General features: G+C 35.3%; 1 protein-coding gene across 4 annotated transcripts in view; it reads left to right on the top strand.

Annotated features, from left to right (window-relative positions):
- SYT1 (synaptotagmin 1) overlaps positions 1-23,997 on the top strand; it is a 341,927-nt gene that overhangs the window by 113,998 nt on the left and 203,932 nt on the right. The window contains exon 3 of one of the 4 annotated variants that reach the window (XM_053942707.1): positions 4,682-4,743. The exons of the other annotated variants lie outside the window; for them this stretch is intronic. The gene's annotated coding sequence lies outside the window, so the exon portion shown is untranslated. The remainder of the gene's footprint in view (positions 1-4,681; positions 4,744-23,997) is intronic. 4 annotated transcript variants of the gene reach the window in all.

Raw genomic sequence — 23,997 nt, 5'->3', positions numbered from 1 at the left:
TCTCCATCATTGCCTGTAGGCAAGGAGGAGGGGTGGTGATGTGAGTGGAAAAAGTGCTGTCATCAAATAGATAGTAATTTAGAGCGTTGCTATTTTTGGGGGGAGGGTGTGTGTGTGTAGAGGTATATTTAAAATTAGTTCCTGGTTTTTTTTATATTACAGGCCTGAATTCAGTCATTAATGACCTCAGTAGTGCCTGTTTTAATGTAATCCCTGCTTGCTGACTGCTGTTCCAAGAATAAAAATTTAAGCCAAAAGATTTAATGAAATCCTTTGGGATTAGTGCTCACTGGGCTGGGGAAATTGCATATCAACCATTTCTCTGTATTCTAGCCATACGGCTTGGTATTTGAATAGGAGGATGTCCAAGAGAGAAAACTCTTGAGTTCATCAATAATTTACATTTTTGTTAGTTACAAACCTCGTATTTGGGATTCTGTTGCCATAGCAATCCATCCGGGCCTGAACGAATAGTGTTTTAAGTGGTGGTTGTATAGAGATTCACAGTGTGTGCTTTAAATCCCTTCTGAAGTAATCCTCAGAACTGTTCTGTGACTTATTTGAGGTTTTGACAAAATCAATATGACTCGCAGTAAAAGTTGATGCTGAGCAAATTAAGCTCATAAAATAGTGGAATATACATATGATTAAGGACAGTAAAGTTCATAATGTATGACAATTTCTGTTTCAATATGCAAAATTATTAATAAGTGCCCACAACTGCATTTTTTCCAAAATACATTTAATTTGTTGCACATTATGCAACTGGAAATTATCCGGACTCTATGCTGGTTATTAGCTAATTTAAACTTCATAATCGAATGCTAGCCTCATTTTTCCAGACATCAGTTCTATGTTTTACAAGATGTCAGTCTATTCATAATGGACTCCTCCACTTTCAATTAATCTGATTTTCTCTCATAAATAATTCTAAAGCAGAGAATAAAATTCAAAATACCCATTTTCACTTCTAAGACCACTGGGCTTGTGTTTTGAGGACATGCTGCTAAATTCAGTAGGCTAAACCAGCTGCTTTTTGTCTGAGGTTTAGTTTATATTTTTGTATTTTGCCACAAAAAAATTTCAAAATGGTTTATTCCAAACCTCCCAGATATGCCACATAAGTGGATGTCCTCAGGTCTGAAAGACAATCAATAAAGTAAACAAATCTGGGCTAAGTTTCAGCTCTGTCAAAACTAAAACCCTCCTGAAACTGATTTCTAGAGCCTTTATTCCTTTATGACAAATATATTGTCCAGTTGTGCTCTGGAACTGTCACTGAGCCATAATGATGATATATTAGCAGCTCTTTATTACTCCAGAGTACAGAGATTCAGTTTGCAAAATTACTCCTCAGTGTTTGAAAGAAGAGAGGGAAGAATAATACTCAAATAACAGCCATATGCTCTACTAATGAGTGTTTATCCCGTAATCCTAAACAGAAAAAAAAATGTTTCTTCATGGACTTTGTAAAAGATCACATAGTTGTTCCTGGTTTCAAAAATAGTAATGGAATAAAGAAACTGCAGACAGCCTAAGATAACTTGAGAAATCTTTTAATTACCATGCAACTTCCCTTTCATCTTTTGTATCACAGTTCAAAATGAAAAGTGAAGCTTCTAATAAAAGGGGCTTATTTTTGTCATGATTCTGTGATGCTAAAAATGTTCTTTGTCACCTGTAATAAATGTAAATCCCTCTCTTTCTGTATGAGTTAAACAAGAGCTTCCTGAGAAAAATTGTGGACTTCCTTCCTTGCAGTGGAGTAGGGTTTCATTTCATGAGCATATATGCGTATATAGTCTTAAATATAGTGGTTTTGACTGAACTGATTTTATTTTAGAGCTCCAGTCCTGCCTCAGTTTAATGGGACTATTTCTATAATTGGTTACCATAAAGTTGACTGGGATCAGAGAATTTAGAATTAATGAAAAAAGGCTGTGTTTTACTTACTTTTGCTATCTATATGCTAACTGAAGTAAAAGTTGCAGATCATTTAAATGAGTACTCACCCTGAAATTAAATGCCTTAAAGTATTTTCTATAGATAACATTTGTTAAATATAGATTACACTTCAAAAGGATATTACAAGATTTAGTCACACGTATCAAAATGTGTTTCTATTGATATTTCTAATGGTTTCATTAGGAAATGTCTTCTCTTGCAAATATTATTGAAACAAAAATGGAGCCTTGGAAGGTACTAGTGCTGTGACAGATGCTATTTGTAGCTCTGAAAATATAGTTGTTACTGCAGGGGATCTCCTGCACTGAAGACCCACAGGAGTCCATAACCAAGGGTGAATCAATTAATCTTCCAACACATCTAATAAAAAAATTGCCTGTATTTAATAGTAAGTGATAGAAACACAGTTGAATTTCTTTTGTAATGTGTTAATCTTCCTCTAGAAATGCAAATATTTCCTGTTTTTTTATCTCCTTATATTTTAGCTCTGTAAATCCTTGCAAAGAGTGATAGTATTTATTTTCCTGGACAAATGTTGAATTTTATTGATTGGTTTTTACTTATTCCAGATGTCCATTACATTTCTCATATCTTTTGGAAACTCAGACTGTGAGCTTCAAAGGAGCAGGCAGTCTGTCTCTGCACTTAATACAGCACTGCACTTATTCACAGTTTCACTTAAATTTGCTTCTCTAGTGCATAACCTGTATTTTTATTCAGTTATTTACAATCATTAGTATATTAGACATTTGTCTTTCCTTTCCATTTTGTCAGTGCTTCAGAAGGAAGTAGTGAACCTCCCAAAAGGCTCAGTAATAATATGACACAGCTTGACACAGACAGCTTAGAGAAACAGGGGAAGATTGAGACAGTGCACCACAGAGCAGGTGTGACTCTGGGTGTTAATTTCTCTAAGGCACTTGCAGATACCTCTGCTCAAATGCAAGATATACACTGGGCCCTGAACCAAAACCTTGGCTCTGAACCCCAGGAGAAGGTGGAGATTAGAGGTTCTTTTATTGAACCCTCTTTCTGAGTCTTTCTGAATTTCAAATCCCCCCATTTGGGAAGACTTGACTTGACAGCAAGAGGCAAAGTTGTGGTTGAACCCATTCAAGAGATATTTAAGTACAGTAGTTCAGATTAGGTCTGTCATGGTCTGTACCAGAACATTTTATATAGCTAATACAGAGCACCAATTGAGGTAAGGCCTGCTAAGGCTATTGACATGAGTTGGTATTTGATATGAGTTACAAACTGTGGGAATTAAATTAGCTATGTTTTACACCAGCATCTGAATTATTCTAAACCCTTTAGAATAAGATTCCAAATCATTGTCCAGCTAACCTTGCATCATTTTAAGTGTTGAGCTCCTCACTGATGTCTAGGATATAACAAAATGGGCTGTTAGATAAAAAAGCTGATCCCTATGGTTCAAAAAAGTTTAAAATTTAATAACATCATAATATTAGATGCTTCTGACTAATGTATTATATAGCACTCAGCTCCAAACAGTTCTTAATTGTTGCTTAACATGTTTCTTCAGTAGACCCAAATGAGTGATTTCTGGTATGTCATAAATATTGACAGAATGATACAGAAAGAAATATTAATTTCTTACTAAAATAGAAGAGGAAATTAGATTTTATAATTACTTATAGTTTGAGTCCTGTATGATTTGAGTCATGAGAGGTGGTTTGCTGATTAGAGTGAGACAGTGGATGGAATCATGATTTGTTATTTTTATAGGCCAGCGTAAGTGTTGGTGTGCTGTAGTGTGACAGTTTCAGATAACAACATTTTAATTTTCTAGCTGATGTAAAATTAAAAATACATCTGTCTATATTGGTAATTATGTATTTGGCTCAATTTTTTAACTGCATCCGAATTGATCATCTTTACACTTAATGCCTTCACAGCTTGATTGTGCTTGCCCTTTCACACCAATGTTGCCCTTATTGTAACACTTATTGCCCAGCAGCTCCAATTTTCTCCCTTCTCTCAAGCAGCCTTTATTAATGACAATTGTTAATAGTAAAATCTGCAAAGCCAGTATGCTGTGTTCCTTCAACTCCTGCCTTAAAACTCACCTCTGTTGTGATGCTTGTAACCTGGCCAAGAAAGGCTAAAGCAGCTGGTGTGCTGTGTTTAGTTCTTACCATAAAAATTTCCTGTATGAAACAGCAGGAGTGATGCATCAAACACCCCTCTGCAGCATGTTCCACTCTCCTCCAAAAGTGGTGAGGGAGGCTGTGGCTGTCATTGGAGGCATATGTTCTTTCTTCCTTGGCTCCTCAGTCTAATGGGGTAATTCAGCCAAGATCTAATACACCATGAGAATTTGATTTTGACGAGAGGATTGACAGCCTCAGAAATGTGAATGCCTGTCACTTTCCTGGAACTGGGGAGGCCTGCAGGTGCCCAGATGAAATTACGATGTCCAGCATTTAGTCCAAGGTTTCAAGAGAGATTTGTTCCCTGAACCTGTAGATTTCTCATCCCTGCTGCTATTGTAGTATCTAAGACTGGAAACTGTTTTTTAAGGAAAGTAGATTATGTGAATTCTTTCTGCTGGATGCTTTCAAAAAAGCCCAGGGTTTTAAATAGTGGTGTAAGCCAAAACTAAATCTGAAAATAGCAAACTTCTGTAGCACAAATGAAACTAGATAGTTAATTTTAAATGGATGATAAACGCATGTATTTGTCTTTCTTACAGAAGTGTGGACTCCTGAATAAACAAAGAGAAGAGAGTTAAGCACACATTCTCTATTGTGAGCAGTAAGTGACCAACTTACATACTCCAAAGCTAAACATGACTTGCACTTCCTTTTAAATTTTTTTTTAGTCTTTCATATTTGCAGTTCTTCCAACAAGTGCAAGAAATTAGTGTAGTGTACATCTCTGCCTTGTATCCAACTTAGTTTCATTTCACAGGGGTAGATTTGTATAAATTCTATAATCATCTCAGGTAAGAGGTCCAGGTAATCTACACAAAGTGTCTTCATTGCTGCCTATACTGAGAATATTATGTTTTTCTTCTCAGTAAAAATACATTGCAATAGAAATTGACAGTACTGAGCTAAAAACAATATTACACCAACATTTGATCGCATGTGAAATTTTGCAGAAAAACAGATTCATCACTGTAGTCAGATCCTACTGGGTCAGTATAGGGGCAAAAGACTTTTATGGGTTTGTGTTGACCACATAACCACTGGCTAATTGTTCTGAACAGCCCTGGTCATAGCTGTGCTGTTCACTGCACAGTCCAACCAATCGCAGTGCATGGCTGCACTGGCCTTTGACAACCGCAGCGTTGTCAAACACCAAGAAATTAAGATCACTTACTGAGACAAGAAAATGGGCCTTGTTTATGTTGTGGGTGATATTATTGACATTTTCCCTAGAAAAATATCTTAGGCTGCTGGTGAAGTACCAGTCATGACAAAGTAGAGCACAGAAACTGCTTTCACTGCCAATCCAAAGTAGTGTGCCCTGGGAGTTGTAGCTGACTATATGGGAGTACCACATTACTGGGTATTAACAGGTGGCTATATCTTCTGAGAACCAGAGCAGGTGGACTTGTGTTAACACATTTCTGTTAACAGTTCCAACAAAACTGTTCCTCTGTGCTAGGTGCCAGTAGAACCTGATTTTTTGTGGTAGATAATTGTGGACGGTAGGCAATGTGCAGAGAATATGTGTTCTTTAGCACCATTCTGCTTTTAGAATATACATTTGGCAGTACAAGTTAAGGAATTTTAATGTTGTATATTAAATCTCTATTCATTTAGCCAAATTGGCATATGGAACAGGCTAGTTGTGAATAGAAATAAACCTTTAAAATTTCTTAAGAAGTAATAAAAATAATACTCTCTATTGGAAAAGAATATGTGTAAATCTCAATAGCAAAAAATACCCATTATATCTCTGGGCTGACAAGTTCGATGATGGGCTTTAACATGAAAGGAAATGTGTGACATTTCACAAATCCAAGGACAACACAATGCTTGTTTGTGAACCTGTGTGCTTATTTATAAGTTGTACTAAACTGTGTTACCAGTGGGCATTTTCTAGACATATAGCAAATGATATATATGTACCAGAGAATTCTAGAAAACTTCTCAAAACTCCTATTTATCTATTCCTTTGATTTTTTTTTTTCATTTCTTTTTCTTTCAGTCATACTTTCCTTTCATTTTGTCTTCTTTCTCCTGTGGTTCCTGTGGTTTATATTTCCTACATGCTATCACACTTCTTTTTACCCTTTATCTTTCCATTTTTTTGCCATGTAGTCAAGCTGCTCAAGCTTCATATTTCCAGCGTCCCCCTATCCCCCACATAGGGCCATCTCCTCTTACTCATGGCAGAGCTGCATTGCAGAATGGTTGTGATCTTGGGCAAATTTTAAGCTTGCTATTTCTAGTATCAAATATATACTCTGCAGACCAAGAGCGTTATTGCTGTTGTTGGGTCATAATGCACAGATTAATGTCATATACCTATGTCTAAGGAATTCACAAAGGGTTACAATGTAGTGTAATATGGGTCAGGTCTTGCAATTTTATTTGACATGTGGAAAGATACAGTGGAACTTTGGAAGTTGTTATTTAATGCATGGGATACCTTCAGCTTAATCAATTATGCTTTAACCCCTCTGGATCTGAAGTTTTGGCAGCAGATGACTGATAGTTAGATGAATAAATGCTAGTAGTTCCAAGCAATTTGTAAAATTCAACTGATCTATATATATACAAAAAATCCACAAGTTGTTACAGACCTACTTGTAGAAAATAAATTTCACTACTGCAGACTCTAGAAGATCTTCTCCCCAGTTGCGTTTCTGTGTTAAATAGCCAGAACTCACAGGCAGCTGTTTCAGAATAACGTGGATTTATTTGTGTATAGTGAGAAAAAATTAGTCAACTATCCTTGGTACTCCTTCACATACAAATTCTCTCTCTTCTGCTGGCAGAATAGGTTGAAAGGACCTTTTCATATTATCCATGGTTAATTTTATCAATCATGGTATTATGATTATAAACTACAAATGATCTAACATATAATGAATATATAATTACAGAAATGAAAATCTGCAGAGGTTATTTAACATTTGTGATGTAAAATTTATTTAACACTCTCTTTGGAATATACATGGGAAATTAGAATAATAAAACAGAAATAAAATTACTTTTACCTCTCATCCATCATCAGTGAGAAGCAATGTTACCAGCTTGATCAGGCTGTACATTCTCCCATGGAGGGAAGTTCATGTATGGTACTTTGGGCCTTCTAACATCACCCTTGAGAACTTCATACACTAAGTAACCAGTGTTCTGACACTGGGATTGACACATTGGAATTGTGGAGTTGTTTCAGAATACCTTTTTCCTTCAAATTGAATTAAAATCTAAAATATCTGGTGCTTAGATGCAAAAAAGATTGGATTCCCCACATATAGAGAAAATTAAAATTAATATTGTTCTTATTTTAAAAAGGATAAAAGTCATAATGTATAGTATGTTTTGTGGGTTTTACATGTTCCCAACTTCATTTTAAATGCAAGGGCCTTTGGCATTTGTCTTTGATATTGCAAAAGATTTCCTTCGAGGAACAGGGAAAATTTCTTGCACCATGTGTTCAAAAAAAGGTGTCCATTGTCCTCACATAGCAGCAATCAGATTTCATCTACCACGAACTTTGGTTCATCAAAGAAGTGGCAAATAATTGATGGCTGGTCGATAAGAGGTTTTTTTTACTCTTGTTTGATAAAGGCAATTTCAGGTAATGTGACATAAATTAGGAGATTGCACAAGCACAGTGCTAGTACAGGAGAGGGATGACCAGAATCCAGGCTGCTGTGAGCAGATTAGAGGAGGCTTGGCCTGCTGAAAATTATTGTATGGGCAGTTTGACTCCATTATATGTTGAAGAACTAAATTTATTTTAGACTTACTGTTAGCTCATGAGCATGCAACATTACCCTTGTTTGCCCTAATATCTGTTTCAAAAGTTACTGTGTTTTATATTTTACCATTTACCATGGTATGTAATGTACCAGAGATGAAGCAGCTAAATTAAGGTTTTTTTGGTTTTGGAAGGGTCAGTTTTGTAAAAGTTGAATTTATGAGTATTCAAAAAGAAATGAGCCTGTGGTTCCTGAATATTCTGTAGTAATCACAATAACCTTCCCTTACGTTATTATTTCCATCTTTCATGCAGTGTATCTAGAAGCAGCATGGAAGTGCCCTCATTCCTTGTTCTTTGCCATTATGTCACAGGTTTTGTCATTGCACATTAAAATTCATGTGCATATACTGCAGGCTTGGATAAATTGTTCACTGGAGTGTTTCCACTACCTTTAATGAGGTCTTCCCCTAAATTAGTTTCACTCTTTTTTTTTCCCCCTCACATAGTGAAAGTATGAACTTCTGGTAAATTATATAGTAGCATTTGCATAATGTAAAGGTTGTTTATATTGCCTCTGTTTTGGATATCACATCAAGACTCCTCAGAGAAGTCTCTTCTCTATGGCTTATATGCTTACAAAATTCTATGCTGCAAAACTTTATTTTTCTTTCCATCATTCCTGTGTTACAGACACCGCTTTGTGTTTTTTAATGTGACATTTCTGACATAGATTTAGATTCTGTACTGCTTTGAGGTATGCTAGTTATGCAGCCTAATTTTGTAAAATGGCTCTGTATTTGTAATTCCCTGGGGCTTCAGTTTAGTTGTCATCTATCATTTTAGCACTGTGATTGATTAATTAGTCTCTACTATTTAATTTATCTGCTGCAGCTTCTAAGCTTTTTCTTTAATTGGTAAACACATACCTTTCTAGACACATTTTCAAATGTGTTTTCCAAGTGCCCCAGAAGTCATGTAATCATCTTTTTCTCAGCTAGGACTTTAACCACTTGAGCCATTTAATGGCTTCAATAAATATTGGCTGATATTTTGTCTATTACTTGGAAATTTTGAACTGGAAATCTGTGTTATATTTTCCATTTTTCAATCTTATTATATATATATATATTTATTCTGAAATACTAGTGTATTTACCACCTGCTTTTTGATCCATCAAAAAGCATTAAAAGAAATCAGCATCTTTCTTAAGTGTAGGAGCCAAATGCCTGGGCTGCTGCTGTGGCAGTAGATTTTAACCACCTTTGCACATTAGGTTTCAAAAGCAAAATATTAATTAGTGTAATTTGCTTGTGGGAATTTCATAAGCCAGCTTCAGTCAGTAGGGTTAACATCCTTATTTTCCTCTGTTGTATACTGTGTTCCTGTACTTTGCTATTTTTAAATATCACATTGAATATCAACTTGGCTATGATTTTAAATCAGACTCTTTCAGATAAATGTCATTTCTATTTAAAAAAGAGTTGGTTTTTGGCGTTAAGTCATGCAAACTGTAAACATTGCAGCAGTTCTACACAATTACTGAAGCAACTTTCAAGAAGCTACTATAATGAATTGCTTCTATGATCCACATATCAAAGTAATTTTCATGTCACATTTTCTTTGTTACTGCAGTTTTTATTATGGCTCTGCGTATTTTTGAATAGGGATGTTGATAATTTTTTTTTTTTTTTTACTTTTAGTTACTGTGAAATATTTGTGATTAAAATTTCTCAATAAGAAGAATTATACTGTGTCATCATAATGCAGCTTTGCTGACGTTTGTAACTGCTATTATAGTCCCATCTCTAAATACAATCAAACAAAATTAGTAGACATCTGCAGCGTTGCATGCTTTTTGGGGGTAAATTGGTTTTTGTTTTTTTGTGGGTTTTTTTTTGGTTGTGGTTTTTTTGGTTGTGGTGTTTTTGTTTGTTTTTTTTTGTTTTTTTGGGGGGTTTTTTTGGGGTTTTTTTTGTGTGAGAGCAAGCTTTAATCAGTATTTCCCTTTTGTTTCTAATTCTTAATCTTGTTGCACAATCCGCTTTTAAAGACTGCCAGCTTAGCTTCGGACACATACCTTAGTAATTTGTGGTAGGTCACTTCCAGCCCAAATTTCCAAAGAGTTTTGGGAGATAGCCTGTTCTGTCAGTGCTCTTGTCATGACTTATGCTTTGATTAGGAAATAAGAGGATAGACTTTCTTGTCAACTCTGCTGCTTTGCATTTACGGTACATGAAGCTGAACTCAAGATATAATTAATCTGGTACAAGTGATTATGAAACACATACAGGTTAAGACAACTCCACTGTACGGAGTTGGTGATCACTAAGGGACATTATTTGGCAGTTTTGGATTGTCTCCAAGTATGACTTTTCTCTTCAATTATGATTTTCTTTTCTTCTTTAAAGTTTCATACTATAAATCTTACTTTGAAGACATCTAGCTATCATAAGCATCTCATTTTGACTGCTTTCCTTACGTAAATGAAACTCATTCAAGTGTTTATTCAGAAATGAGAAAGGAACATCTTAGACCTGTTTACAATTATATTTCTAAGTTACAACTGTATTGACAATGCTTATCTGTGAAAATGGGAAGAAAATAGGAAATTCAATTATGTTTCCATACAAATGAAATTGTTTTACAAAACCATTAGCACATAATACTATGATGCACATATGTTTTCTGATGTCAAACTTCTGTGTTTATATTAATATCTGAAGTACATTAAATGGGCACAGTAGAATTTTTCTTGCAGTAAACAACTTTGAAAACACATAATTCAAGATTTAATATATTTGGAAAGGCATGATTTCTTGGATTAGGATTTTTGGGTGGGGGGATATCCAATAGAACAGCTAGAAATTAGGAGTGATTTGAAGTGCTCTGCATCAAATATATCAGCAGTGTATCTGCAGTGTGCTGCTGCTATACCTTCAGTTTTGCTCTGGCAGCTAAAGAGGCAAAGACATGGTTTTGCTGTGAGAGGACCCTCTGCACGACAGCTCTGAGAGCAATATTGATTGATGTCTTTCATACTAGTGACTCTTGTAGCTGTGCTAATAAATGAAACAGTACTTTCAGCTGAGGGCACAAGTTTTTGAACATGCTATTCATAAAGCTCATAACATTAGGCCATCTTACCAGTCTCACTAATTACAAAGCTTTAGTCAAGTTATTAAAAATACTGAGATTCTGTTCTTCCATAAGCCACTACTTGGGAGGTTTTCTTGTTACTGCTCAATTTCTATGACTGCTTTAGTCCCTCCAAAATCTCAAGGTTTAGAAGTGTATTTTTTATTGAAAGGTGAGATTTTTATTCAGTTGCATGGATCCAGGGGCTGAAGCTTCGAAAGATAACTCCCAAACATTTATTGCAAAGTCTGGTGATACTGTGTAAAATGCACGATAGCCTGGAGGTCTTTGCTAGTACAGAACAGAGGTACACTTTGATCTTTCACATAATAGGTCTCCCAATACCTTTTCATTGCTAACAGAAATAGTGCCCAGGCTGCTCTTACACCATAAGCCTATTTCACTCATCCCTATAAGTTGTGATGCCAAGTAAGAACATTGGTTTTAGGAAGAAGGATGAGAAAAATGGGATGTAATTTAGATTGTGCAACCTTAACTATTTTTGATGGTATTTGCTCTTAGAATTATGTCTCAGTGTTTTAATCTCTAGTTTAAATTAAATTATTAACAAAGACAGGGTTTACTTAAAGATCTAATTTTACTTTAGGGATAATAATGTTTAAGACTTCAAACTGGTTCAAAGTAATTGGTTAGTAAACCACTAGCTATTAAACTGTTAATTGTTTTTCCTGTAGGTAATAGGGGTTCCTTTTGGGTAGTTACAGACTATTGGGCAAATATGTCCAATATATAGGTAGATTTTAAAATGAGCATTACATCTAAACTCTATAATTTTGTTCTTAGACATTTCTTAAGGAGAATAAAATCAGCATCTTTCATTCTGAAATGTTCAAGATATGTTGGTGGACATAAATTATTTGCTTAAACCCTCTTGAGTAGCTTTCCTTCTCAAAATTGGTATGGTGGCACACAGTAACTTTCCGGGGGAGTTGGAATTCACCCCAGTGGTGAAATTGATAGTATTGTTACTGGTGTGAAAAGACTAAGCTCATACCATCTCAGTATTGCAAAGACCTTGAAGAACTACAGAACTAAGTACTGCTGTTACTTATCTTACTCTTTCAGACTCTGAGATTGTTCTGAATATTGATTTATCCAGCAGTTCAAGCTTCTTAGAAGGTGCCACTGTGTTTGAGAAATGTGTTCATTAGTACCTAATTATTTTTGATGCATGTTAAAAGAAATTGAGATTATATCTGCTGTTAAGTAACTGCCTCAAAAAAAAAAAAACATTGTCTTACTTGATGGTTCCTAATCTTGAAAATACCTGTGTAAGACTATAATATAAAAGACAAATATAAAATAGTTTTTCTTGCTGCCCTTTTTACCAGTAAAAGCTCTCTTTGCCTCCCTTATTCATTCTCCTGGGAAAAAACAGCAGCCTTTTCAAGCCTGAATAATGAGAGGGGCTAGGTAAAGGAAAGCTCTGGTATAGTGATATTAATATGCTACTTATTGCTAGAGTATATAGCCCTATATTGTTTCTTTTTCTGATTCTCAGCCCTATATTGTTTCTTTTACTGATTCTCCTTTCTCCTTTCATCCTTTGTTCATATTCCCATTTTTCTCCCTTTACTCTTTTCTTATTGGCAACTCTACCTGAGTGATGTTATAGAATGGTTTGGATTGGAAGTGACCTTGAAATCAACTAGTTTCAACCTCTCTGTCATGGACAGAGACACCTTCCCCTAGATGAGGTTGCTCTAAAGCCCCATCCAACCTGACCTTGAACACATGCAGGGATGGGGCATCCACAGCATCTCTGGGCAATTTTTTCCAGTGCCTCACCAGCCTCACAATGAAGAATCTTTGTGGCCCTCCCCTGGATTTCTTATTGAATCTTAGTTTCCCTTCTAGAGCTACTTTGATGATGTTCTTCTGAAAAAGATCCCTCATTACTGAGTGTCACCTTGAGTGTCAATTTGTTTTCTTGTAGTTCTCATAGTTCTTATCTTCTTCATAATAGGGATTTCAAAAAGATAACAATAGGGATAAAACACAACTTACAACTTACAGCTGGACTACTGTAACTAGGCTGTGACTGAGTTTGCAAAGAGGGGCTCAAGCTGGGATGGTGCCTGTTTAAGTGATGAGAAATGAGTCTAGACATAAAGCAATGGCTTTTATGTGTATGTTCCTTCCTCCCCATGACCAGATATCTTAATGTTGTATTATAGAACAGTGAATGAACCTGAGGTTTGTACTTTTTCCCTCTGCAAACATTTGTTTCTTTAACATGAGCTCAGAGCAATTTGGGCATCTCTTTATCCCATTTAGCAAACTGGCTTTGTAGCTTTGCTCCTACTTCCTTTTCTACCTGCTGTGGGTATGGGACTATAATGTTATGTTACTTAAGATAGAACACAGTAAATTTGTTTACAAATGATACATGAATACATAATCTTTATGTCTTTATTTTTTCTTATCTTTAGCATATACTACTTTCTTCCAACTAACTGCCTATAGCACGCAATGTCTGATTTGTTTGAAGAGCTTCTGATTTCTCCTTATTAGATATTTTATTCAGAGCACCAAAGAAACCCATGTTTGTGTGACTTTTCTTCTTGGATGCACATGTGCGTGCTCTCTTGCTTTTGCTCTGTCTTGCTTTTTTTCCTCTGCTTTGCCTGGAACATTATGTCCTCAGTTGTCAAATTCCTTTCTCTCAGATGAAATTCCAAAGTTAGATTGAAAGAGATCAACCCAGAAACTCTGGCAGATGATTAATTTCTAGAGTGAAACTGAATTTTGTGAATCTTAAATGAAAAAATGTGTACTATTAAAAAGTATGGTTTTAGGCTTGTGAAGAGGAATCTCTGATACTTGGCATATAAAAAAGGAAATATGATAAGGTTATGAAACCTTGAGGGGTTATTTGAATCATCAACTTGTTTCTAGAGAAATAATAAAGCTCTGTTTTATTAATCCTAATTGTCCTTTTATTTGTTGCAATATATTATATCAGGTTTACAGCATCTCTTCATCATTGGCTTCTCAGGAGCAACATCACTAAAATGAAACTATCAGCCTCCTGAATGCTACAGATACAACCTGAAAATAAATATGGATAATTAAGCAAAGTATTGTTTTTCAGAAACAGGATATCCACTTCCGTGTAGCATTAAGAGGAGAGTTTAAAATTGTGTACAGGGTTCAATAAACTGTTGAACAATCTATTTACTAATAAACTGTTTTTGTGAGTTAATCCATTGGTAAGTAAAAGAGAAAGAGGCAGATTATGCATTATAGACTTCTATGAATTGTATGGTAGAAGGGAAGCAGTTACTAGAACTGTAACCGCTTACTGTAACTAGTTACTGAACTGTAACTAGCAGTTACTAGAACTAGAATGATGTTACTAGAACATCATTTAAGTAGCAATGATTCAAACCTGTGAATCATTGCTACTTAAAAACATCATGGCTATGAAAATGCATTGAAGTCTTCTCTCAGGATTCTCTAAAATGTTGATTGAGATATGAGTAAAGGCATTTCCATGATCCTTGACACCACTCTGTTGCCACACTTAATGTGTGGCTTTCAGGAGGTGAATCATCATCGGCCACACATGACTGTTTAGCTTTGCCTGTTACTAGATGTATATTCTGCTTACCAACACATTACTTTGTTAGTTTTTTAGCTTAGAAATACTGTATATATGGTGTCACAACTTCTTTAGCAGGAAGTTATGACAGGGTAGTTGGGCAATTCATGTAACATCTTGGAACTCCTCGATTTAGAGCAGGTGGAGCTGTGTCAGTTGATTTTATAGTATGGTGCAACCTGCTGTATGAAAGTTATCTCAATCTGGGGGTTTAGAAATGCTTTTAAGGGAATTATGTTTATATGTAAGTATTCTTAAAGTAAGTGAGGTATAATTAGCACTTCTCATGGGAACAAGCAGGAGAAGGAGAACCCTGGGTTTAAGTCACAATTTTTGATGTCACAAACAATCAAACACTCAACTGATCCAAGCAAAAAACATCAGAATTAGAGAACAGGAGCAGTCAGAATGTTTCTAAATAGAAGCATTCATCAGCTTCATGTCACATTACTGACTTTTTTAAGTTCAGTTATCATGTTTGGACTTGGTGTGGTGCCAGTAAAAGGGATTTGCTCATTTATTTTCAAGTGATCAGAATGGTTTTTAGGCCACATATAGAAAGAGTTAGAAAATACAGTAGGCTGACTGGATAAGAAAGAATGGATTAGGTACTTGCAGTGATAATACAGAAGAGGAAGGATGAAAGTTCACATTTATTTAAATTTAAAAGGAATCTTCATAGGAACTGCATTCACTTAAGATACTTAATATACGTATTATTACCTCTTACTTCTCTGATTGAGTGAAACTTACTTGGTCGCCTAGAATTTGATGTGACTTGTAGCATTGATTTATCTCAGAAACAACAAAGACTGAAATTGAAGAAATAAAGATGAGCATGGTGGTGTTCTTTGGTAAGTTAAGAGGTATACGTAGGAAAAGAATACAGCCAAGAAATACATTAAGGCTGAATATTTATTTATTTACATCTGAAAGATGTAAAAAAGGTGTAATGAAAAAGTTACTTGCTACTGGTGTGTTAGCTATATTAGTAAAGCAGAGAAATGACAACTCAGAGCTAGAAGAATGAAAGTACAGGTTTTGTCAAAATATTAGCGAGCTCTCTAGATACCCTGATGAAAAATTGCCACTAGTTAGTTTTCTTGTCATTGCCTTGACCTTAGTATATTTTCTGTTGAGCTTCTGTCATTTTCATCCAAAATATGACTAGCCATTCAGAAAGCTTTACATTTTTCTTCTAAACTGTGCCTGGTGAAAGAAAGTGGAAATATTTGGCAGTGACAAATGTTGTCTGATCTGTAGGACAGATCAGTTCTGTAGTCTGAAGTGGTGTTGAACAGTGCCCCAGGTGTTTTCACAGTTAAGGCATCTGTGATTTATACTGATGCTTGCTCACAGACTAAATTATGTCAGGTGGGTTTTGGATGTATAGATTTTGTGCATGGCTAAAACACAACTCTAATGCAGTCGGGTTTTAGGGAAACTAATAATGGTACATGCACATCTCTCAACTTAAGTACCTTTCTGGAGAGCACAGTGAAGCAGCTTGACTATGTAAAAGAGAGTATGCATTTCTGTGGGTTATGACTTGACTTTCTATTTATTTTAGAGAATTATCTTTTTTTCTTGGTGAGCACAATCTTTTATCCCTCTTAAGGCTTTTTGATAAGAGATTATCCATGGCTTGGTTGCGTTGTCATTTTCTGATGCTGCTGGAGGAGTGGTGCTTCTCTGCTGCATGAAATTTACTGACACTCGCTATTTTTTTCCCTGGAACAATGGGTTGCAATACAAGACTTTGCTCAAGAAATCTGAAGTTGCTTTGGTTTTGGTTGGATTTTCATATATCAATACTGCTAATTGTTTTATCACCTTATACTAGGATCACCAATAAAATACTGTACAGTCCTTAGACAATTCATGAGAGTTTACATATTTACTGTAAAGTTAACATATCCTCTTCTCTGATTCACTTTCCATGGTTATGTATCCCTAGTGCCTTATTAAGTCTTATAAATAAGGTATTACTAACATTAATAGTTCTAAAAGGTAATCATTTACAATCACATACAGAAGTGGCAGATGGTTTGAGTAGTGCTCAGCTATATTTCTCATGTGTGGAGAAGTATCCAGCAGCTGCCATGCTGTTAAAACAGTGGGATCTGTGGCAAGGGAGTGATCCTATGTAGGACATACCTGCTGGCATAGTTTACAGTACACTGGAAAAAATTCTGTCTGGTGAGGAAAAGTTTTGTGTGAAACATTAAAACTCTATTCACTTCTCACAAAACTCTAATTTTCGAAGAGAAGTTTTTTTTCTCTCCTTCAGAAGAAAATAGAGCACATTTCTACTATAGTTAATTGTTGGTGCATGGTAGGTTGTGATTTCTAGCTAGATAAATCTTGCTAATAAAGATGAGTCAGTTCTAAGGGATCTTTCTTCAATTATGGTATGTGGGAGGTTTCCTCTGTGGTTGTTCTGGTGCTTTCCCCCCCACCTTTTTGCTATTTCTTCATGTTGTGCATCTTATTATTTATGTCTTTATATTTAGTGTTTGTTTATTGCATTTGGATATGCAAGTGACTACCAAGTATCTGTTAGTAAGTAAGTAAGTAAGTAATGCTAAGTATTATCTACGCTTATGAGTCTTGAAACTTTTCATCTTGAAAATAGCTACATAAACAGAAGACCCTGTACTTCAAGAAATTTGTCTCTCCATTTGTCAGTCAACACTGGGATGGGCAGTTGCCAAAGCTGTCACACAGCAAGAAGTCAGATAACCTGGTGTGGTCTATTTGTGTTTGTGCACTCTTATCCCACTCAGGTGATTTGTCTTCCTGCCTGGATGTGGAAACTCGGTGTTTTCTGTAGTGTGTACAGTGAACAACCCTTGCTGTCAGGACAAGCTACCAGTTCACCCCCAGGTTACAGTAATGCTGCTTTTCAAATTAGCAGCTGTGTGTTACTTAAGGAAACCCCAATAGAGGGCCCTTCCCCAGAGACTGAGCCTATCCAGTTCAAAACACTGTGTGATGCCTTTGAAATATAATTGCTAAAATGGCACCCATTTATTCCAATAGAGCTGTAAGATACAGAGGTAGATTTTTAGCTGTTTAATTAAAGATGCATATCTGAGGTTACCTAGCAAAAGGCATTTGTCTAATTAACTCCCTATAGTTCTCCATTCTGTCAGTTGCTGACAATTAGTAAATATTTGGTTTCTTTAAGCCTTATTTCTCTATGTGAATGATTTAGATATTTATAGTTAAGGAAAAAATGATCAATTATTTTCCATGTCTTCAAAAATACCTGTTTGGACTTTCTAGGTCACAGTGCAGCTTAAACAACAACATGGATATGTGAAACTTTGAATTTTCTCCCAATGTGATATTTTAGCTGCTGACTGTAAGAATCAAAAAATCTACAATTTTTTTTCCCATACAAAGGAGTTAAATTCTGTAATTCTGTGTTATTCTGGAAGTGACAAAGTTGTGAGTTTATTTTTTTAATTTACGAGTATGTTTTTAAAAGTCTGTTTTTGTAGGGCATGTTCAGAGTCTCTTGAAATTGAAATACATAAAAGGGAGTGAATTATGGTCTTTAATAGGAGTGAGAAAAATATGTAATAGCCCTATATCAAAAGTCACTATGTAAAGCACTTGTATTCTGGACTGTATATAATTATCCCAGTTTCAGTGGGGGTTACAGGCAGCTGTGAAAACTACCGGTTCTTATTGTCTGTGCTCTTATTTTCCATTCCTCAGTAAAAGTTAAATTCATCCTTTAGATCTAAATTAATATTTTATGTCAAAGCTTGAGGAACAAAGAAAGGGCTTTTGGGGGGGAAGTGATGAAGTTTATATGTATAATGGAGAGCTGCACTAAAATAGACATTTTGGTTAATGCTGGTTCCCATGGTTACTTGCAAATAATTATGCAGTTTTTAAAACACAAAACTCTTTTTGCAGTCTTACTTCCAGGCAGATGAGTGCCCAGCCATTAGTTATAATTAGCTATATAAGAAGTAAATTGTTAAGGCTTGATCTTTGAAATTCATCTTAGCTTACATATGTTACACCCCTACACACTGCATTTGTATTGGCTTCACTAAGGTTAGATTTTCAGATTGGGCAATTCTGTTTGGCTTGAATAATCTTAATCTTGAATAATATTAGGTCAATATCATGGTTTATTATTACCTCCACAACTTTTACAGTAGGCTATGAAAGTCTTTAAAGAAAAGTTATTCTTTTCTAAAGCAGCATTTATTCTACATTTAAGAGTTCTGGTATTTTCTCTTAGGGCTTTTTTTTAATTTTATTAAAACCATTTTTTTAATTTTATTAAAACCATTTCAGTCTGGGAAACCACAATGATGAAAATGCATCTTTCTGTGAAGCTTGGTCATAAGAGACCACTGTTCTGTTGCACTTCATTAATAACAAATGAAATTTTATCTTATTAATAATAGCAGTAATATGATTATTATATTTGTAATACCACATTAGCATTATGTGAAAAATAAACAGATTAGTCTGACCTGCCCAGATTTTTTAAATTAAAAAACATACTGAAAATTTTGCCTTCCTAAGTCCCCTGTGTTGCCTGTCTGGGAACTGCACAGTTCATGTCATGGCTGAATTAGGAAAGCACAGCAGATAGCTTAGAACTCACACTGATCACAATTCTGAACTTCTGTAGGGAAAAGATTTTGACACTTACGTGTGAAGAATTTTCAGATGATTCTTGCTGTTATGTGTGAAATCTTTCCATGTTTGCAGCATTATTTTTATGATTTGTCAGAAATAGCTATAACAAAGGATGTCATCTCACATCAGCTGCACTGGTTTCCTGTTTTGTCTTTCTTGTCATTTTTCTACAAAGTTTTTTGGTATTGGAACAATAAATCACAAATTATGTAAATAATATATGATAACTTTCTATTTGACCTTTTAATGTAATTTTATTTCTAAAGTATAAGCACTCAGTTTCTAATTAAGCTAACTGCTCCTTTCTCTTTCAGTTTAACACAGAGATCTGGATATACAGTTATTGATTGCATAGCACTTTGATTATTTTATTTTCTGATTTGAAGTCTTAGCATGCTAGTTTCTCATTACCATGAGTTGTGATGATGTTTTTAGGATGATGATAAACCATTAAACAATGAGGATGAGAAAATACTACTTGGTCACAATACTTCTTCCTTATTTTGCACACTGAGAGGGAGGCTGGTATCATATCAGCAGGTGTCTAGCAGAAGCAGCAAGAGAAACATTTTGATTGACTCCAAAGCCTTAGAATCACATAATCATTCATTTTGGAAGGAACCTTGAGAGGTCTTCCAGCCAGGCTTCCTGCTCAAAGCAGGATCAGCATTTGAGTTTAGACCAGATTGCTTGGCACTTTCTCTAGGCAAGTCTTGAAAGCCTCCAAGGATGGAATTTCTGCAACCCTCTTGGGCAAACTGCTTAATTATCCTGTGTGGAAATATTTTTTTTCGACGTTCAGTTTGAACCTCCAAGTTTCAGTTTATCATTCTCTCTTGTTCTCCCACAGAACACTTTATGTACAAATAAAAATATTGTGATCCATAAATACAGGTTTCTTAAATTAGCATTATATGCACTTGGAATAACAAAGTTTGTCATGTCATGTTTTTACCTGAATTCGTATACAAAAAGTATAAATTGAAGTATATAATGTATAAATATAAAAAGAGCTTTTAAGGCAAAATCCAGGAATTTTCTCATTATAAAACTTTCAAGGATGATATTTTAATGTTAAATTTTCCATGCTTAACTTTTAAATCTCTTGGTTTAGGCCAGTTTTATCAAGGTCAGTGCAATTTTATCAAATATATGCTTTTTCCATTTCCAGTGGAAGAGTTCTTTGGCCAAATGTGCACAAACAGATTCTCAAAATGATGCTTCTCTTACAGCTTTTCAAAGCTGCTGCATTATGAGATCACAACATCTGGGCTGTATTAAGAAAAATATATTTGGATTTGCTATTCAAACAAAATGAAATTTCTTTATCACCAATACATCTTTTTTCCTTTATCAGTCTGGAAAGCTTCCAGTTTGAAACTCTGGAGAAACAGATGTAAAGCTTATCTGAATTGTAGTCATATTAATGAACTTGAAAGGGGATTATAGGCATTTCTATCCTATCAGTTCTTCAAGTAGGGAATACTAGGAGTGACCACACAGCTATGTAGCATGAGTTTGAGGGGGGCATGCCATACTTTCTTCACCAAAAGTCATCATTTGTTGTGCGTTTTTGTTACTAGAAGTAGCTAGTTTCTTACTCAGTCTTAAATTCAAAAAGCTGAATAAGATAGCTTCCTAAAAAAAAATTTCACTCTCCCTATTCTGTCCTTATTTTTCTATGTCAGTGTACTCTTCTCCACACCAAATTTTCACTGAGGAATCTATTCCCTTTACAAGATTCACTTAATGGGCTTACCCATTTGGACTTCTATCTTACTTCGATGCTCAGTGTTTTCTTCTTCCATCCTATCTTGGTTCTAGTTTCTTATTTCCACTTCCCCCCTCCAGTCACATTTCATATACAACATGAGATTGCAGCTTACCCATTTTGCCCCTGAAGATCTTATGAGCTTAATTTTTCCTGAGCCTAAAAATTAGCTTGCAGAATTCCACAGAGAAAAAATATTGGGGTGTGGAAGGCTGAAACTGCCAAACCCAGTTTGCGTATATGAAATTACACTACAGTGGACAACAGAACCATACTCCAGAATCCTCCATGTGTTGATTGACAACTTCTTGTCAAACTGAAGCTGAAATGAAATTGAGCTTGTCAACTCAGTTCCCTTGTAAAAGCGACTGCATGTTCAAAATGCGGACTTTTTTCAGCTAACTAGTTGCTCACTTACTAGTGCTTAATTTTCATTCTGTATGTAATTTGTTGCTGGTTTTACCTTGGAAACAAGAGGATTTCACTGTGGTTGGTTTCCTCTATGTTTTTCAGTGAAACATAATTCCTGTCTTGCACATATCAGGAAGGCCCAAGCAAGGTGACAACTCTTCTTCAAGTTCGCCAACTGAAACCAGTTCAGTTTCAAAAGATTCATGAAGAAACACAGCATTCCTTGATTGAGTGCCTGTGATTTGTTATGGTGCTGTCTGGATTGAAATTATACATGGACAAATTAAATGTTTACAGTGAGGTAATGGATTACAAATAAATGCACTTTTAATGGCTTGAAACACATAGCCTTCATCTTATTATCCATGTATCAGCATAAATGAAATAGTAATGTGATGCAGTGGCTACTTCAGGTGAGAGAACGCATGGAGCAGTCTCCAGAATAATCTGAAAACATGAGTTCAGTATTGTCTAAAAATAGTGCAAGTGATATCTGTGCTGTCATAACCTATTTCATTGTGAATTAGTGTTGTTCTTCATTTATGAGTATCAGCAAAGTAGAATAGAAGGTTAGTGAGAATATATAATGAGTATGAAAAGGTCACCGGTACAGACAAGAAACTAATTTTTTTGCAAAATACGCTTTGTGTTGCTGGATTTTTAAATATCCATCCAGAGTGATCCAGAGTTATCCATTCATAAATGTCCAGAGTTTTGCAGTAACATTAGAAGCAGGAGATGCTGGGCCTGGGTCTAACATATCATAGCAGACTGTATTATCAAGTCATGTTCTACAGATGATTCAAAGTTTTGCAATTTCACCATCTCATGTCTCATTACTCATTTTGTATCCAACCAGTAATGCAAGGACAACTGTGCTTTTAACATCGGAAAAAAACCACATTTTCAGTCCTGTGCAAAAAAAAAAAAAATTAGTTTTCATATACCTACACTTGGAAGAAGATTGAATTTGGGTTGTTGGTTGTGGTTGTCAACCAAATATAGTCTTTCTCCCATTGAGATATGTTTATATAAAATTATGGCTGAAGTGTTGGGGAGGGGAGGAGAGACAGAGAGAAGAGTTACTGCACATTTATTTTTATTTTATTAAAATATATATGTTTATATTAAATTATTCATCTGTATCTTTAATCTGTGTCTATTGAAACATGTAAGTTCCTGTCCATGAGAATGAATGCTTCCTCCAGTTTATCTTAAAATTCCAAATTAATAAGCTAATGATGACAATGTTAGGGAATGGTGACAATACTGAAAGAAGTAGTTCTTCATGTTTAATCATCACAAATCAGAGTCTGAAATGGAAATAACTTACCATGAAAAAGGGCCCAACAATGTTTTTGTGTACTTTAAATAGAATTTATTAAATCTCATGATAATGTAGTTGTCTGTTTCAACCAGGACAGAGTTAATTTTTTGGCAGTAGCTGGGAGGGAGTGTGGCTGTGGGGGTGTGACTTGGAGGTTTTTCTACCTCATTACTGAGGTGGAAGTAAGGGACTCTTGTTTCTGAGAAGGGTGTTCTTTCCAGTGGGAGAAAATGTGATGGGGAGGAGCTGGTCATATTGTGAAGAGCTTTCTGTGTAGTTTCCTTGTGTTATACCTTTTGTTATTAATATTGTTGCTGTTATTATCTTTCCTATCTCAACCCGTATCTTTGCCTTTTGTGCTTCCAGTAGGAGGGGAATGTGGGAGTGAGTGGCAGTGTGGTTTTTTCCAGGCTACTAATATGGAGAATATAATTCCTAAACCACAACAGTAGTATAATTTAAAATGCATTGTAGATAGCCACGTACATTGTCAGACTGAAAACTACAGGTTTTAAATCAAACACTGGAAAATATAAATTGCTAGTAATAAGTAAGCCTTTTGATTGGCCTCAGCATATGCAATTTTAGTTGCATGATCATATAATAAAATAACTTTATGCAGAAGTTTCTAGAATAAAAGCAAAATGCAGAATGCTCAGAGAAGCAGCAGATGTTCATCCTTGTTGTTTAATGGGATATTCACATGTTATATTCACATTTTTCTCTGAAGATGGGACTATTACTGTTTTTCTCTGGGCTTTTCTATGACACTTAACATTATTGTCTAGTAAGGGTACTTGGATATCAGAAACTTGTAGCACCCATGTGAAAAGAGGAAAAGGTTTTAGTTCCATTTTACAAAAGGGTCAGTAAGGCACATAATGTACAAGAAGTGTCCATTCATTCTGTGTGTCCAATTAGCACAAGACATTTAACATCTTGATTATTTCAGAATGCTACATTTTTGTAGCATAGAATGCTTTAAAAGCCTTCCTTGGAGAGGCTTAAAATTGAAAGGAGGCAAGACACACTGTTAGCAGATTCCAGTTATTTGTGGAGAGTGGAAAAGTCCTGAGAACAGTTCAAAGCCAGATACTGGTGTCAGGGGCACTTCTCTACAGCATTTCTCTTCTATTTCCACTGTTACTGTTCTCTGGGTTTCTTCCACCTATGTCTTGATAC

This window comes from Vidua chalybeata, chromosome 5, assembly GCF_026979565.1.
Source record: "Vidua chalybeata isolate OUT-0048 chromosome 5, bVidCha1 merged haplotype, whole genome shotgun sequence".
In the NCBI taxonomy this organism is placed as follows: Eukaryota; Metazoa; Chordata; class Aves; order Passeriformes; family Viduidae; genus Vidua; species Vidua chalybeata.
Note: the sequence above shows the minus strand (reverse complement) of the source record. Positions and strands in the feature narration are given on the sequence as shown.